Genomic DNA, 18,306 nt, shown 5'->3' on the forward strand with positions numbered 1-18,306 from the left:
TACTGACGTTTGGCTCCCTGTTCTAGGGGTTAAGGCGAATGGCTTCAGAGGCAGCCAGGAGAGTCGGGAGGCGGCTGGGAGGAGAGAGAAAGGCAAAGCAAGGCAAGACATAGAGAGGGGCAGAGGCGAGAGATAACTCCGCCCACTCCTCCGACATCAGCGGCACCCCACAGCCGATCTCCCCCATAAAAGGGGAGGAGCCAACGGCGCGGACACCACTGCGAAAAGCTTCGGAGGCAGCCAGGAAAGTCGGGAGGCGGCTGGTCAGAAGCAGGAGCACGTGATAAGCAGAGGGACAAAGGAGGAGAGAGAAAGGCAAAGCAAGGCAAGGCATAGAGAGGGGCAGAGGCGAGAGATAACTCCGCCCACCCCTCCAATGTCAGCGGCACTCCGCAGTCGATCTCTCCCATAAAAGGGGAGGAGCCAAAGGCGCACAGCAGTTCGGCGAGTGGCAAAGGCGCTCGCCTTAGCGAGAGCGCCTTTGCGAAAGGCCTTAAGAAGGGCAGAGTCAGGACATCAAGGAAGGACAACAAGGTAAGGAAACCAACAACTAACACAGCAAAAACAGTCAATAAGAACTTAAAAAGCAAAACAAAGCAGACACAGAGGGCACTTACATACATAACAGCAGCAAGTCGTATGTAAACTGTTAACTTAAAGTAGGAACACCAGCCAACACAGAACACCACAACAAAACTCAACACTAAACAAAAGTGACACATTAGGAGTGGATACAGGGCACAGCATACAAGGGAATAAGAAAGTAGCAAGCAGCAGACACAGAAGAACACACATACTCACACAGGTACAAAAGTACCAGTAAAGAAGAGAGGACTTAAAAAAAAAAAAAAAAAAGGCGAACGACAATGGAAGCAGAAGGAATCCAGAAGATGAGTTTTCCAGTGTTCTGCACAGACTGTCATATGTATGACTACCTCCCCTCGAGGAGACAGTCATATGTATGCGGTCGGTGTCAAGAAGAAGGAAGTCAAGCAACTAGAGAACAGGATACAGGAGCTAGAAGGACGTTACACCACAGAGGACCCAATCAAGACTGCTGAGGACCTCATGAGTGAGAGACACATTGAGGAGGAAGTCAGGGAACCCGAGAAATTAATTGAGGAAGCCTACAGGAGGAGGGTGGAAGAGAACAAACTTCAGGTGAAAGATGAAGTTACACCAACATCAACATGGAAGGGAGAACAAGAAACAGAAGACCCTGAAGAAGACGCCCACAGAGGAACACCACAGGAGGGCGAGGAAATGGCTAGTCGATGCCCAGAAGAAGAAGCAGCGAAGCACACCGAGGACAAAGAAGAAGCAGCAAAGCACTCCAAAGACATTGACCTGAGACCGAAGCGAAAATTGAGGAGGGGAAAGTCAATCCTGAGGCATGTGGACAGCCACATAGCAGGAGGGAGAGAGGATCGACTAGTGACCTGCCTCCCAGGAGCAAGAACAAAGGACATCGTTGACAAAATTGGAAAGATCCTGGAAGGAGCGGAGACGGAAGAGACTACAGTAATGATCCACATCGGGACAAATGATGTCAGCAGGAGAGACTACAGAAGAAGTTCGCTGACAGAACAGTTCAAGATTCTGGGAAGGAAGTTGAAGATGAGAACTCAGAAGATAGCAATCTCAGAGATTCTACCGGTACCGAAGGCAGATGTAAAAAGGCAGGAGGAACTCCAATCAATAAATGCATGGATGAGGAGATGATGTGAGGAAGAGGGGTTCCAATTCGTGAGGAACTGGACCACATTCTGGGGCAAGAGCAAGCTTTACAGGAGAGATAGACTGCACCTGAGCGTGGCGGAAACTAGACTATTAGCAAACAACATCAGGAGAGGAATAGAGAAGGCTTTAAACTAAGAAGATGGAAACTGACAGTCGACCAAGCGTCGATGATTCAGAAGAGAATATCCCGCGAAGATACTAAGGGGGAAAAAGGCTGGGAAGAAACAAAGGGCAAATTACAGGAGTCGATTAACCCAGAAGAGGAGTTTAGGAAGATTGTAGCACATGAGAAGAAACTAAAGATCGAAGCACAGGGAAAGGAAATAAAGACAAGAAAATACCAGGATCTAAATTGCATATATACCAATGCAAGGAGCCTAAGGAACAAAATGGGGGAACTAGAAGTCATGGTCAAAGCAGAGGACAGACATCATTTGGGTCTCCGAAACATGGTGGAATGAAGATAACAAATGGGATACAGTACTGTCGGGGTACAAGCACTATCGCCAGGATAGGTCAGGACAGAAAGGAGGTGGAATAGCCCTTTACATAAAAGAAAACATACACTCGACCAGAGAGGACACAGCAGAGACGACCAACAAACTGGAATCACTATGGGTTAAAATACCTGGAAGTAAAGGGCCTGAGATAAAGATGGGCCTATTCTATCGTCCACCTGGACAAACCGAAGATGTCGATGAAGAAATGAAAGCCGAGATGAAGAGAGAATGCAAAAGCAGTAAAACAGATATTATGGGAGACTTCAACTATCCCGGGATAGACTGGAGTCTTGGAAGCTCAAAATGCGCTAGGGAGACAGGATTCCTGAAGGATATGCAGGATTGCTTCATGGAGCAGCTTGTCAGAGAACTGATGACAGGGAATGCCACTCTGGATCTAATCCTAAGTGGGTTAGGAGGACCTGCAAAGGAAGTGAAAGTAGTGGGACTGTTGGGAAACAGCGATCATAATATGATAAAGTTCAAGGTTGAAGTAGGAATACCGAAGGGAAAGAAAACCATAGCAACAACTTTCAACTTTAAGAAAGGAAACTACGAAACGATGAGAAGAATGGTAAGGAATAAACTTAGGAACACTTCCAAGAAATGGCAGACGGTAGAGCAAGCCTGGTTTTTTTTCAAGGACATGGTGAACAAGGCACAAAATCTGTATATCCCCAGATTCAGTAAGGGGTGCAAAAAGAGTCGAGCAAAAAGACACTGCCTGGATAACTTGTGATATGCAGGCTATGCCAGCTAGGGTTGATCCTAGCCCTAAGCCAGGGGCTGGAACATATGACCCTCTGTCTCAGCAGTTTAAACCTCAAGGTGGTTCTTTTCCTGACATTTTTTCCCATTCCACCAGAGGGAGCCGGGGAGTAGAATTACAGGCTTCCCCTCCCCCTCTCCTGCCCAAGGCTTCCAACCGGAAATGTGTTCCAGCTGGGGAGATTGGGCGGGGCTGTAAACTCCTGAACCTAAAGTCTGAGCAGTTAGTAAGGGAGAGGGAGGGTTGTAGGAGAGGAAACCAGTCCCAGGAACAGTTCCCTCTGGCTAGCTCAGGACTAAGAGCTCTGCAGAACCCCGAATGGCCGGAAGGCATGGAGCTTGGAGAAGCCGATGCAGTGCTGTCTCCCAGTTGCTCTGAGGATCCCCAGGATATGGAATTGGGGGTGGAACCAGTCCTGGAAGGACAACCGATGGACATAACCGTTGCCAAAGCAGTGCCCGGTCGACCTAACTAAGAGGTACAGCTATTTCAGTGAACTTTGGGATACTGAATTGTTTTGAATCTTTCTGGCTTTGTGTTTGTTTGGCCAGTGTGGTGGGGGGAATTTTGCCCCACGTTTGAGGTGGGATTGAGGGCTCTTTAATGTGGCATATATCAGCACGTGGAGCACACCACCTGGCCAGCCTTACTACCGGCTGACATAGAGCAGTGCTGGGACACTGCTCCTTTTTTTGGACAAATTTTGTGTTCTGAAAAAACCAAGAAGACTGTTTGTATTTTCCTGCGTAGTGCAGCCAAGTACTTTAAAGTTAGGACTCCAGAGTACAGAGTCTTTCCTTTGCCTTTCTTTTGGAGCTGTTTGGATTTATGATTTTGGCAATATGTGACTAAGAACATTATGCTGTTTTCTTTCTTGTTTGGAAAAGCTCCTTGATTTATTTGAAGGATTCGGGACCAAGGGTATTGGCCCCTTCCTATGGTGGAATTGAATAAATCCAGTCCGGATTTTCGCCTTGACTCCTCTGGTTTTTGTGTTGGTGAAAATCCTGAACCACTAAGTGTATATCCTGACATTCCTTGTGTATCCTACCTTAGGTCACAAAGGCATAATTATCGTCCCTGCCTCCTGGGGCCCCTTGCCCTAAGGGTGCGGACGACAAACTAAAGAAGTGAAGGAAGCGATAGGCGATAAGAAGACTTCATTCAAGAAATGGTAAAAGGACAAAACTGAGGAGAACTGGAAAGACCACAGGAAGTATCAAAAAGAATGTCATCTTGTGGTTATAAAAGTCAAAAGAAAATATGAAGAGAGACTAGCCAGGGAAGCATGAAATTTCAAACCGTTCTTCAAATATGTTAAAGGAAAGCAGCCGACTAGGGAGAAGGTGGGACCGCTGGACAACGGAGACAGGAAGGGAGTGGTGAAGGAGGAGAAAGAAGTGGCAGAAAGACTTAAACATATTCTTTTCATCTGTATTTACAAAAGAGGACACATCCAACATACCGGAACCTGAGCAAATCTTCAAAGGAGACCAAGCAGAAAAGTTAACATCCATGGAAGTAAGCCTTGAAGACATACATAGGCAGATAGAAACACTAAAAACTGACAAATCCTCAGGTCCGGATGGAATTCACCCAAGGGTTCTGAAAGAACTAAAGGAGGAAATAGCGGAAATACTGCAGCAAATTTGCAATCTATCCCTGAAAACAGGCATGATCCTGGAGGATTGGAAGATAGTCAACGTTACGTCCATCTTTAAAAAGGGGTCAAGAGGTGATCCGGGAAACTACAGACCGGTGAGTCTGACCTCGGTTCCGGGGAAGATGGCGGAAGCACTGATAAAAGACAACATCGATGAGCATTTTGAAAGAAATAAACTTCTGATAACCAGCCAACATGGATTCTACAAGAGGAGTTCGTGCCTAACGAACTTATTACACCTATTCGAAGGAATTAACAAACGGATGGACAAAGGATACCCCATAGACATTGTATATCTAGATTTCCAATAGCCTTTGACAAAGTACCCCATGAACACCTACTTCGGAAACTGAAGAACCATGGGGTGGAAGGAGACGTACACAGATGGATCAAAAATTGGTTGGTGGGTAGGAAACAGAGGGTAGGAGTGAAGGGCCACTACTCGGGCTGGAGGAAGGTCACGAGTGGTGTTCCGCAGGGGTCGGTGCTCAGACCGCTGCTATTTAATATATTTATAAATGATCTAGAAACAGGGACAAAGTGCGAAATAATAAAATTCGCAGACGACACCAAACTATTTAGTGGTGCTCAGACTAAAGAGGACTGCGAAGAATTGCAAAGGGACTTGAACAAACTAGAGGAATGGGCAACAAGATGGCAGATGAAGTTCAACGTAGAGAAATGTAAAGTAGTACATGTAGGAAGCAGAAACCCAAGGTACAGCTATACGATGGCAGGGATGTTATTGAATGAGAGTACCCAAGAAAGGGACTTGGGGGTAATGGTGGACAAGTCAATGAAGCTGGCGGCACAGTGCACAGCGGCCGCTAAGAAAGCGAATAGAATGCTAGGTATAATTAAGAAGGGTATTACAACCAGAACAAAAGAAGTTATCCTGCCGTTGTATCGGGCGATGGTGCGTCCGCATCTGGAGTACTGCGTACAATATTGGTCACCATACCTTAAGAAGGATATGGTGATACATGAGAGGGTGCAAAGGAGAGTGACACATCTGATAAAAGGTATGGAAAACCTTTCATACGCTGAGAGATTAGAGAAACTCGGGCTCTTTTCCCTGGAAAAGAGGAGACTTAGAGGGGATATGATAGAGACCTACAAGATCATGAAGGGCATAGAGAAAGTGGAGAGGGACAGATTCTTCAAACTTTTGAAAAATACAAGAACGAGAGGGCATTCGGAAAAGTTGAAAGGGGGCAGCTTCAAAACAAATGCTAGGAAGTTTTTCCAGATGTCCAACGTGATAGGACAGAGTACGGTATTGGGGTTCAAGAAGGGATTGGACAAGTTTCTGTTGGAAAAAGGGATAGAGGGGTATAGATAGAATATTACTGCACAGGGCTTGGACCTGTTGGGCCGCCGCGTGAGCAGACTGCTGGGCAAGACGGACCTCAGGTCTGACCCAGCGAAGGCACTTCTTATGTTCTTATGTACTGAGAAATTGAAACCAGAAATTGAAAAGGAGCTGCTAGCCCAGTCCACATCTGTCCACTAGGGATGTAGCTATGAGAAGTGCCTGGGTGGGCCTTGCCTGCTCAATCTCAGCTCAGGCCTACATAGTCTCTCTCATAGCGTGAGCATGTGGTGGCCCACGGCCAGGCTACAGTGCTAGTCCCACTTGCAGCGGCACCATGCATGTAGCCTGGTGAGCCATAGCCATAGCCCCAACTCTGGAGGTGGGGAGAAGGCAGGGCATAGCCACTCCGTGGCCATTCCAACGGGGCCTTAAACTGGCCTTGTGCTTCTCGATCCTTTTCACCTTCCCAGCGATGGTCTGTTGAGCGAGAATTACTCCCTGCCTTGGTAAATATTGGCCAACCCTGCCAATGGTGCCCCCAAGTATATTGGCCCATCCCTTTTCATTACCAACTGGCTCGGGTCCCACCCTCCATAATACTACAATACTACAAGTTGCACAAATGTCCTGAACCTCAAAGAACAATGATCTTTTCTTTCTTTGTATCTTTTCACATTCCATTCCCTACCACACTGCAAAAGTTAGAGGAATGGTCTAATGCCTGGCAACTAAAATTCAATGCAAAGAAATGCAGAGTAATGCATTTGGGGATTAATAATAGGAAGGAACCGTATATGCTGGGAGGAGAGAAGCTGATATGCACGGATGGGGAGAGGGACCTTGGGGTGATAGTGTCCGAAGATCTAAAGGCGAAAAAACAGTGTGACAAGGCAGTGGCTGCTGCCAGAAGGATTCTGGGCTGTATAAAGAGAGGCGTAGTCAGTAGAAGGAAGAAGGTGTTGATGCCCCTGTACAGGTCATTGGTGAGGCCCCACTTGGAGTATTGTGTTCAGTTTTGGAGACCGTATCTGGCGAAAGACGTAAGAAGACTTGAGGCGGTCCAGAGGAGGGCGACGAAAATGATAGGAGGCTTGCGCCAGAAGACGTATGAGGAGAGACTGGAAGCCCTGAATATGTATACCCTAGAGGAAAGGAGAGACAGGGGAGATATGATTCAGACGTTCAAATACTTAAAGGGTATTAACGTAGAACAAAATCTTTTCCAGAGAAAGGAAAATGGTAAAACCAGAGGACATAATTTGAGGTTGAGGGGTGGTAGATTCAGGGGCAATGTTAGGAAATTCTACTTTACGGAGAGGGTGGTGGATGCCTGGAATGCGCTCCCGAGAGAGGTGGTGGAGAGTAAAACTGTGAATGAGTTCAAAGAAGCGTGGGATGAACACAGAAAATTTAGAATCAGAAAATAATATTAAAGATTGAACTAGGCCAGTTACTGGGCAGACTTGTACGGTCTGTGTATGGCCGTTTGGAGGAGGATGGGCAGGGGAGGGCTTCAATGGCTGGGAGGGTGTAGATGGGCTGGAGTAAGTCTTAACAGAGATTTCGGCAGTTGGAACCCAAGCACAGTACCGGGTAAAGCTTTGGATTCTCGCCCAGAAATAGCTAAGAAGAAAAAAATAAAAAATAAAAAATAATAATTTAAATTGAATCAGATTGGGCAGACTGGATGGACCATTCGGGTCTTTATCTGCCGTCATCTACTATGTTACTATGTTTGCACCTTTTCCCTTCCTTCTTTATTTTTTAATATTTGATTTATTGTTTTTTTTATATACCACTTATATCCTAAGTGGTTTACATTCAGGTACTTTATCATATTTCCCTATCTGTCCCGGTGGGCTCAAACTCTATCTAGTGTACCTGGGGCAATGAGGGGACTACGTGACTTGCCCAGGGTCACAAGGAGCAGTGAGGGATTTGAACTTACAACATCAGGGTGCTAAGGCTCTAGCTCTAACCACTGCGCCATACCCTCCTCTCCTACTGTGTCATGTCCCATGTGCTATGCTTGTTTGTCCTTTGTTCTTCATAGTTGTTTCAAAATACAATGTAAGCTCCCCATACTAAGTTTTTACAGTACATGAGTGTTGTTTTTTAAATTAATTATATGAAACCTGCTTAGGCTGTATAAGCAGTATATCAAATAAAAAACAACTTGAAACTCTGTCCCTCTTTTCCCCTCCCCTTTTTTGAAAATCCCAATCCAAAAGTGAGAATGAAAGTTCATATGTGGGGTGGGGGGGAAAGGCACAGTAGCATGGGAACACAGCATTATAATTCTTACATTTTACATGCTCCATAGCCCCATCCCACTCAAACCGATGTGCAGCTGTGATTTTGCGGCAGCATTCAAACCATCCACTCTGGGCTTCCTGCTCCCATTCTTAACCCACCATGCCAATCTTTGGTGGCACATGCCAAGGCCCTCAGAGCCATATTAATGTCGGCTATCTGCACTGCCCAGACAATATTTCAGCTTTCATGAGTTATTCCACTCTGAAATACATCCTGCAGGTTTCCTTCTCATTGCTTTAGCTTTGCTACTGGCACATAAAGGCTTGCTTTTCATTAAGCTATATTATTCCACCTGCTGCATGGAAGTCAGATTATAAACCGTTATGACCTTATACTTCAGGTTTATACTTTTAGGCTGGTAATTTCCATGCACCTCAGCTGGTGTCTGGTTCAATAATTTACTATTTGTATTCTAAGCAGACATCTTGTTTGCAGTATCAGTGAGGTTAGCATCCAGAAAAAGAAACATTTATTTTTTTTCTTTCTCTGAAATGACTTGTATATGCTGTTGGAAACAATAAGAAGAGTCATTTAGTGGTAAATCTGTGTTTACTCATGAAAAGTTGTGAGCTCATCATTGCCCTCCTCCCAAGCTGATATAACAGGTACTCAGAGTTCAATTCAGTGTCAGGAATGGTTTCACTTGTCCCTTGGTACTACACTGCCAAATTCTCAGCAGAAAAAAAAAGAGAAGGAAAACTTATTTCATTCCTTCCTTTATCTTGGAACGTTTACAGATTTTCCTTTGCAAGAGGTAATCAACAATTTAAATGACCTCTTTCTTCCAAGAAAGGGATAAAAGGAGTCAAGATTTTCATTCAATCTTTGATTTCTAAGCTTTCTCAACTTTGGAATGATCTCCCACTCCTTTTAAGGAGTTCCAGTTCATTTCAACTTTTTTGTAAATCTTTAAAAACCAAATTAATCTTCTGAAACTTAGTCTTACTCCTCGTGGTTTTTATTTATTAAGTTAACTATTGTAAACCGAGTTGAGCTTTCTTGGACTGATGTCTCTGTATTTTAAAAATGGGAGGAGGGAGGGGCACGTGATGCAATGAGGTGAGGAGCAGCATTTCTTCTCAGCTCCTGGTCCATCCATTTAATGTCAAACCCAAAGGAATATAATTGTGCTCCGTTTTGCTCTTATAGCTCCCATCCCAGGCTTGCTATTGCTTTAGAAACAAATATCTTTACAATATATTATTGCATGTAGCAACAAACCCCCTCTTCTACAAAGCTGCACGGCAACAGCCCCGAAGCTCTTTAAATCTCTATGGGCTTCTGGGCCATTACCGTGCGGCTTTGTAGAAGAGGAAGAAAGTCTGGTAAGTGGGAGAAGGAAAAGCCATAGACTGCAGTGCCAAAAGACTTTAAGATGGTGACATTGGGAGATAAAGGAGTGGAAGCCAATGAGATTCAGATATAACAAATCAAAGATGTAGCGGTGGGATCCTTGGACAGTAAAATTACAGAACACCTTGAGTATTAAGGAAGAGTTACTGAACTGGAACATCCTATATTGAAAAATTATCCTGCCTCCATCCCATACAGTTTGGATTTTGTTCACAACATAGCACAGAACTTCTTCTGTTAACATTAACCACCAAAATCAAGCAAACCTTAAGCATAGGACACCAGGCAATTCCATTCCAATTTGACATATCAGCTGCCCTTGATTCAGCCACTACCTACTTCTAACCATACTAAACAAAATAGGTGTCCATGGCACAGATCTAAGCTAGTTCGAGAACTTCTCACAAAATAGGAACTACCTTGTCTGGAAAGACGGCACTCTTTCCAGATGCTGGCAGGCATTCTGAAGCATTCCTCAATGTTCACCAGTCCCTAATACTGTACAACCTATTCATGAGTTCCCTGGGTCACATCAGTTTCAACAACGAATGCCTACTATCTTATGCAGATGTCATCCTCCTGTTTATCCCAATCAAACACAATACAATGAATGTTTCTAAAAGAATATCCATTGACATAAACAAAATACATACTTGGGCTACGCTCAATAAGCTCAAGTTAAATACAACAAAAACCAAGGTCCTATGGTGTCATGGCTCCACACAGTCCCCACAGCTGTCACACTATCCTCAGGAGCCTCCCTAAATATAGACATGACCTCTAAAAGTACTCCGAGTTATATTTAAGTCTGACCTATTTTACAAACCCCAAATCTCCAAAGTATGGGAAAAAACCTTCTATAGCATGAGACAACAAAGACTAATCAGATCTTTTTTCCATGACTATCACTTTGCCATACTAACACAAATGCTTGTGTTATCCCAATTAGACTACTGCAACTCTCTGTGCTGGCATAAACGCTACTCTCATACACAAACTAGAATTGATACAAAACATGGCAATAAGACTGATATTCAAACTGAAAAAATATGACCCTTTCTTGCCATTATTATTTTTTTATAAATATTCATTTTTAAAGCTAACATACAGTGCAACAGGATAACAAACAATTAATACAATAAACAGCACTCATTACAATCAAATGATATAAGTACATAACACCCCCCTCCCACCCACCCTTCCTGGATGTGTTTAAAGCTACGATCTCCACTCTACCAAAAATCCACCCATGATCCCTACCAAAAACAATCCACTTAGGAATATTAAAGAACAGAAAAGGGAGGAAGGGGAAAATTCCTCCCATATACTTGCAACCCATTCCTACCCTGCTTCACGATCTTCCTATGGCAAAGCCCACCAAACCACTATCACTAAAGCTCATGTGCCATAACCCTTCCCATCTATATTCCCTTTCCAATCCCACAGTTCCCATTCCAGTCACTTATTTTCTTTATCACCCCAACGACCCCTACTCCCTACCCCTACCTTCTCCCATCCAGATTGGCTCAGCCGACATTATGAATCCCCAGCTTAAGGCTTTCTTCTGAGTGATTCTCAGGATCATATGAATCTTATTGTGGCTTATAGTCACTCCCAACCAGTGAGACATCCATCTAATCCTGTTCATCATCCTTTTCTTCTGGAGTCCGAGTATTCAGCAGGCTGTTTTTCTAAGCAAAAAAAAAAAAAAAGCAAAAAGACTCTGTATGCGCTGTACAGTATGCTCACCTCGCAACTTTGTATATACACTGAGGCCAGGATTCACAAAAAAGCCGCCTTAAGCTAGGCACCGGCAGGCATCTGCTGGCATCTAATTTAATTGCTTTAAGTGGCATGATTATTGATCGTACCATTAAAAGCCGATAACCCCCCCCCCCCGCAAAAAAAAAAAAAACTCTAGGCATAAATCCTAGGCACCTCCTGGGACTGGCGGCTAACACCCAGGCACCTAGCAGTGCTTAGTGATATCGTATGCCTGAGTAGATGTGAATCAATTGTTTACCATTTCCAAAAATACTAGGACTAGGGGACATGGAATGAAGCTACTAAGCAGTAGATCTAAAACAAACCACAGAAAATATTTCTTCAGACAATGTGTAATTAAACTCTGGAATTCGTTGCCAGAGAATGTGGTGAAATCATTTAGCTTAGCGGGGTTTTAAAAAGCTTGGATAATTTTCTAAAAGAGAAGTCCATAGTCCATTATTGAGATGGCTTGGGGAGATCCACTGCTTATTCCTAGGATAAGCAGCATAGAATCTGTTTTGCTACTTGGGCATAGCAAAGGTGACCAGCACCCAGAGCGGTGGTGCCCCTCTCCAGCCCTCTTCCCCACCTGCGCCCCTTCCCCGTACCTTTTTAACTTCATCGCGAGCAGCAAAGAACTTGCTGCCCACGTAGGCTTCTGCGCTCTCTCTGTCACTTCCTCCAGGACTCGCTGCCTGCACCAGCTTTGACGGTCTCTCTGATGGCAGGCAACATGAAGAAGGCAATCGAGAAGGCTTTAAACTGAAAGATAGGGGAAAGCCGACAGTCGACCACCGGTCGATGGTACGGATAGCAGGATGCCCCGACGAAGAAGCCAAGGACAACTACACCTACACAAGAGAAGACGACCTCACAGCCAATAAGGGAGAAAAAGCAGGAAGGGACGACCACACAGCAAAAAAGGGTGATAACACAGGAGCAGTAAAGGATACCAAAATTGAAGCTACAGGGACGGCCAAGAGTAGAAGGTCCAAAAAGGTAACACGAAGAGAACTTAGATGTATGTATACAAATGCTAGAAGTCTGGGTAACAAAATGGGGGAACTAGAGACAATAGCAAGACGTGACATATTGGATATCATTGGCATAACAGAAACATGGTGGAATGAAGAAAACAAATGGGACACAGTACTACAGGGATACAAACTGTATAGAAGAGATCGAATAGGGCAGAAAGGTGGAGGTATTGCTCTATATGTTAAGGAGGGGATAGATTCTGTTGAAATGGTTAAAACAGAAAGGAAAGAGAAGCTTGAGTCACTCTGGATCAAAATTCCTGGTCAATATGGCGCAGATACGAAAATTGGCCTTTACTATCGTCCACCAGGACAGGCGGAGGAAACTGACGCAGAAATGATGGAGGAAATCAAACAAGAATGCAAGACAGGCAATGTAATTATATTGGGAGACTTCAATTTCCCAGGGATAGACTGGAAACTAGCAACCTCCAACTGCGGCAAGGAAGCCAAGTTCCTGGAGGTGCTAGGGGATTGCTTCCTGGAACAAATGGTAAAAGAGCCGACAAGAGGCAACGCCACCTTGGACTTGGTCCTAAATGGCCTCACGGGACCGATAACAGAAGTGGAAGTCATAGTTCCACTGGGAACGAGTGATCATAATGTAATCAACTTTAAACTACACATCAGGAAAGGGAAACATGCCAAAACCTTAACCACCACCTTGAACTTTAAAAAGGGTAAATACGATAGCATGAGAGCCATGGTAGAAAAACGACTCGAGAAGATGATGGACAAACTTGAAACGGTTGATCAGGCATGGACACTACTGAAAAATACTATCACAGAAGCACAAGATCTCTACATTCCGAAGATTTCCAAAGATCGGAGAACAAAGAGCAAAAGAGAACCGGCATGGCTTACCATACAGGTGAAGGAAGCCATAAAAGAAAAGAAGGACTCTTTCAAAAAATGGAAATGCATAAAGACAACCGAAGCCTGGAACAAACATAAAGATGATCAGAAGAAATGTCACAAGGCGGTGAGGAATGCAAAACAGGAATATGAGGAAAAAATAGCCCAGGAGGCCAAAAACTTCAAGCCCTTCTTTAGATACGTGAAAGGGAAAAAACCTGCAAAAGAGGCAGTGGGACCCCTGGACGACCAGGGAAGAAAAGGGTACGTCAAGGAAGATAAACAAATCGCAGACAAACTAAATTCCTTCTTTGCGTCCGTCTTTACGAAGGAGGACACCTCAACAATACCTGAAGCGGAGAAAGTGTTTGCAGGAGAAATAGAAGACAGCCTCACCACAGTTGAAGTGGACTTAGACCAGATATACTATCAGATCGACAAACTTAAAAGCGACAAATCCCCTGGACCGGATGGGATTCATCCGAGAGTCTTAAAGGAATTGAAGGTTGAAATCGGAGAGTTATTGCAAAAACTTGCAAACCTGACAATCAGAACTGGACAGATACCGGACGACTGGAGGATAGCGAACGTCACCCCAATTTTCAAAAAAGGATCGAGAGGGGAACCGGGCAACTATAGACCTGTGAGTCTTACGTCTGTCCCTGGCAAGATGGTTGAAGCACTGATCAAGGATAGCATAGTCCGGCACTTGGACGCATATGACTTAATGAAACCCAGTCAACATGGATTCAGGAAAGGGAAATCATGTTTGACTAATTTACTCCAATTTTTTGAGACCGTGAACGAGCAAATCGATAGTGGGAAGCCGGTGGACATAATATATTTGGACTTCCAGAAAGCGTTTGACAAAGTTCCACACGAAAGACTTCTCAGGAAACTACATAGCCATGGCATAGAGGGGGATATACAAAGATGGATAGGCAAATGGCTGGAAAACCGAAAGCAGAGAGTGGGCATAAATGGGAAGTTCTCCGACTGGGAGAAAGTGACTAGTGGTGTGCCCCAGGGCTCGGTACTTGGGCCGATCCTTTTTAATATTTATATCAATGACCTAGAGGAAGGAACATCCAGTGAGATCATCAAGTTTGCAGACGATACAAAACTATGCCGGGCAATCAGATCGCAGGATGATAGAGAGAAACTCCAGAGCGACTTGTGTCAGTTAGAAACATGGGCGGAGAAATGGCAGATGAAATTCAATGTGGAGAAATGCAAGGTAATGCATTTAGGCAATAAAAATAAGGAATACGAGTATACAATGTCAGGTGCAACTCTGGGGAAGAGTGAACAAGAAAAGGACCTGGGTGTGCTGATAGACAGAACCCTGAAGCCGTCGGCACAATGCGCGGCAGCGGCAAAGAAGGCAAATAGAATGTTGGGCATGATAAAGAAAGGAATCTCGAGTAGATCGGAGAAAGTTATAATGCCGCTTTATAGGGCAATGGTCAGACCACACTTGGAATACTGCGTCCAACATTGGTCTCCCTACCTAAAGAAGGATATAAAACTGCTGGAGAGGGTGCAGAGACGAGCAACAAAACTGGTGAAGGGTATGGAGAAACTGGAATACGAGGACAGACTTATAACACTAGGATTGTTCTCCCTTGAGAAAAGGAGACTGCGTGGGGATATGATCGAGACCTTCAAAATACTGAAAGGAATCGACAAAATAGAGCAGAGAAGATTATTTACATTGTCCAATTTGACACGGACTAGAGGACATGTAATGAAGCTAAGGGGGGACAGGTTCAGGACTAATGTCAGGAAGTTCTGCTTCACTCAGAGAGTGGTTGACACCTGGAATGCTCTCCCAGAGGAGATTATTGCGGAATCTACCGTCCTAGGCTTCAAGAGCAAACTAGATGCATATCTCCTTAAGAGAGGCATATAAGGATATGGTGGAATATAAATTACGCCAGGTGTACACCTGGCAGGGCCTCCGCGTGTGCGGATCGCCGGACTTGATGGACCGAAGGTCTGATCCGGAGAAGGCAGTTCTTATGTTCTTATGTTCTTATGATGTCACTTCCGGGAGGAGTCCAAGCTGACACAGGCAGCAAGCACTGGTTAAAAAGGCATGGGGGAAGGGCGTGGGTGTATGCGTGTGGCAGGGGGAGGAGTGGAAAAGGGGGAGGAGAGGAGAGGAGGAGCGGTGCCAGCACCCTGTGGAAGGCTGCTGTCACCTTGGTAAGGTTAAGAAGACCTCCGGTAGAGGGTAGCACACTCCTGACGTGGCTCCCAAAGGGGGAGACCTCACTGGTGTCTCACTATCTTGGGCTTTGCTAAAAATAAAGCACCGTGAGTCAAGTTGAACAAAAATAATGTGAAAAGTTTAATTAGTCACTTGCCACATAAATCATATCAGCTATTATTATAGTCCAAGTTTCCTTTCTTCCCAAACAAGGGCCAAAAGAAAGAAAACAGAAAACAAAAAGACTTTTAACTTTCACCCCAGTCCAGTGAAAGCACAGCAAGCTTTCTATCAGGTATGCTTCCAGTCCAGGTTTTAGGGCTTGCTCTACCTGATCACACAGTCTCTGAAAAACACTGCACAATTAGTCTCTTAAACACTTATCCAGCCTTGAGCTGGAGTCCTGGGCTTACTAACCAACACAGTCCAGTTTCTTCACCAGGTATTTTCAGTCTTGACTATAAAGTAAACTTTAAGCAAAAACAAAAGACAAAAACTGAAGCCTTACTGCAGGCTCCTAAATTTCCAGCCCTGATTAGCTCGCAGTCCTTTGGGCTTCTCTTGAGCTCCTGCACAGCTGCAATGTAGCAATCCAATCAAGCTGGTGCAGCACTGCTCTAAGCTTGTTTTTACAGCACAAACAATCAAAACAGTTCTGCCAAAAACTCCTCTCCACTATTAGTCCTGTACAGCCTTGTACCTGTAGTATTTAGTGGAAAGTTGCCAAGCCCACATCCATGGCTTCTTCCATAACGGTCTCCAGCATACACCCTCCATCCAGGTCCATGCTTTCTGGTGTATCCAGCTGCTCTGCTGGTTCCTGAGGCATTGGAGCCTCACACTCCATTGGCTCTGGAGTGAGGTCTGGCCTTCTCCTGGCCCGGAGAACTCTCTCTCCCAGACTCTCTTGGGCAGCCTCCTTTAATGCTCTGGAGAGCTGCTTAACAGGCTTAGGGCCACGCCCTACACTGGGTGATCGTGTGCCTAGCACTGCTCTAGGCTAGAAGACTCAGGATAGGCAGCTAGGCTTTCAGGATCTTCTTCCTGATCCTTCTCAGTGAGAGTCTGGTCTCGAGTAAGAGACTGAGACCGGGTTTTCACTCTGACATGACCGTCTCGGGGAGCGGAAATGTCACACTGCGCCTGGGGCAAACTGCCCCCCCTAACACTCCCCTTACTACGCCATTGCTGTGGATATTGTTGCCCTTAAGAATGGCTGCTATAAAGCAGAAGCAGACACCAAGGGTGGCCTATACAAAAGCGCAAGATTAACCACACTATGAGTGAGACTGAAGACCAACACATGAGGTTCTTCTCATGGGCTCCAGCCATATGTAAGATGAACTCCTAGCACAATGTCTCTCAAACTTTCTTGAGTCGGGGCACACTAAAGGCAATGGCCACGGCTTGAGGCACCCAGAAGGGCACGGATGTCGCCGTGATGACATCACGCATATGCATGACATCATCAAGTTGACATCCGGGCATGTCCAGAGGCCCTCCAGAGGGGTCCCAAGATGCCAGTAGGGGGTGCCAGCAGGGAATAAGGCCGGAGAGGAGAGACACTGGCGCCAGCTGATTGCCTACAGCAGTGTTTCTCAACTACTGCAAGCTAAGTACCCCCTAAATCTTACAAATATCAACTGAGTACCGCAACCACAGACCTCCCTAGGCCTACTCAAGCTCTGCCCCAGATCCCATCCCCTTTACTAATTGTAATGCAATTTTTTCCATTCATTTTTCATATACACACAATATACACAGCAGACATATATTCTCAAAACTGACACATTTCAATCATTATATTGAAAATAAAATCATTTAACCTGTAATTAGCTTTAAAGGTGAGACCGGGAGGCTAGGGGGGGAGGGGGGTTAAGCTGGAGGACCCTAGAGAGAAAGGGGAAACATGCAGGCCTTCGGTGAATCGGGCAGCGCTTGCGCTGTACTGCATAGGAAGTTAGCTGGCAGGCACCTCTCTTCCTCCTCAGTGTGCCGCGGCACACTTGGAATCTCAGGAGGCACACTAGTGTGCCTCGGCACACAGTTTGAGATACACTGCCCTAGCAGATTTAGATTCCAAAAACTAGCATATTGGCATGGGCCAGTCAGGGCCTTAGGCCCCTCCCCGGTGCATCCCAGGTTGCACGAGGAAGGAGAAGACCCGCCATTCTGAAGAGGCGGATCTGCCGGCCAGAGGGAGTAGGCATCTCTCTGGCCGGCCTTGCGAAAAAAGGTACATGGGGGTCTGGGTAGAGTTTTAGGGGTTTGGGGTTGTCATGTGTTCGGGGGGTGCTGGCAGGAAGGAGTGGGCATCCCTCCTGCTGGGGATGTTGAGGGGGATGTGCTTGCAGGAGGGAGTGGGCATCCCTCCTGCAGGAGATGTTCATGGTGGTAGAGTTTCCCTGCCACAGCCACTGAGCTGATTGCGGCAGGGGGATTCCCTTGGCATGGCACATATATGATGGTACTTTAGGTTTTGGATGGCTTTTGGTGGGCTCACACACTCCACCAGAAGTGTAGTAGTTAAAGTGAGATATTGACCTGAATCTCTTCTGTAGTATACTGTAGGCACTGACCACTAGGATACTCTAGAGATCTGCTTGCTGCTCTAATAGGACTTCCCATAATATCTGTAGCTGTGTGGGAGGAGGGTCATGCTTGCATCACTCTAGTAGTGATCTGATCAGTTTGGGTACTTTTTGGCAATTATTCATTATTAAAACAGATCTAGCCCCAGATGTCCAAATTGTGCCCTGGACATATTCTAAAATGTTCA

General features: G+C 45.3%; 1 protein-coding gene across 1 annotated transcript in view; it reads left to right on the top strand.

Moving 5' to 3' along the window:
• Positions 1 to 3,268: 3,268 nt before the first annotated feature.
• The window catches only part of LOC117352220 (spindle assembly abnormal protein 6 homolog), a 180,770-nt gene continuing 165,732 nt past the window's right edge, over positions 3,269 to 18,306 (top strand). Inside the window, exon 1 of the mRNA XM_033928535.1 lies at positions 3,269 to 3,487. The gene's annotated coding sequence lies outside the window, so the exon portion shown is untranslated. The remainder of the gene's footprint in view (positions 3,488 to 18,306) is intronic.

Source organism: Geotrypetes seraphini, chromosome 1 (genome assembly GCF_902459505.1).
Source record: "Geotrypetes seraphini chromosome 1, aGeoSer1.1, whole genome shotgun sequence".
Lineage (NCBI taxonomy): Eukaryota > Metazoa > Chordata > Amphibia > Gymnophiona > Dermophiidae > Geotrypetes > Geotrypetes seraphini.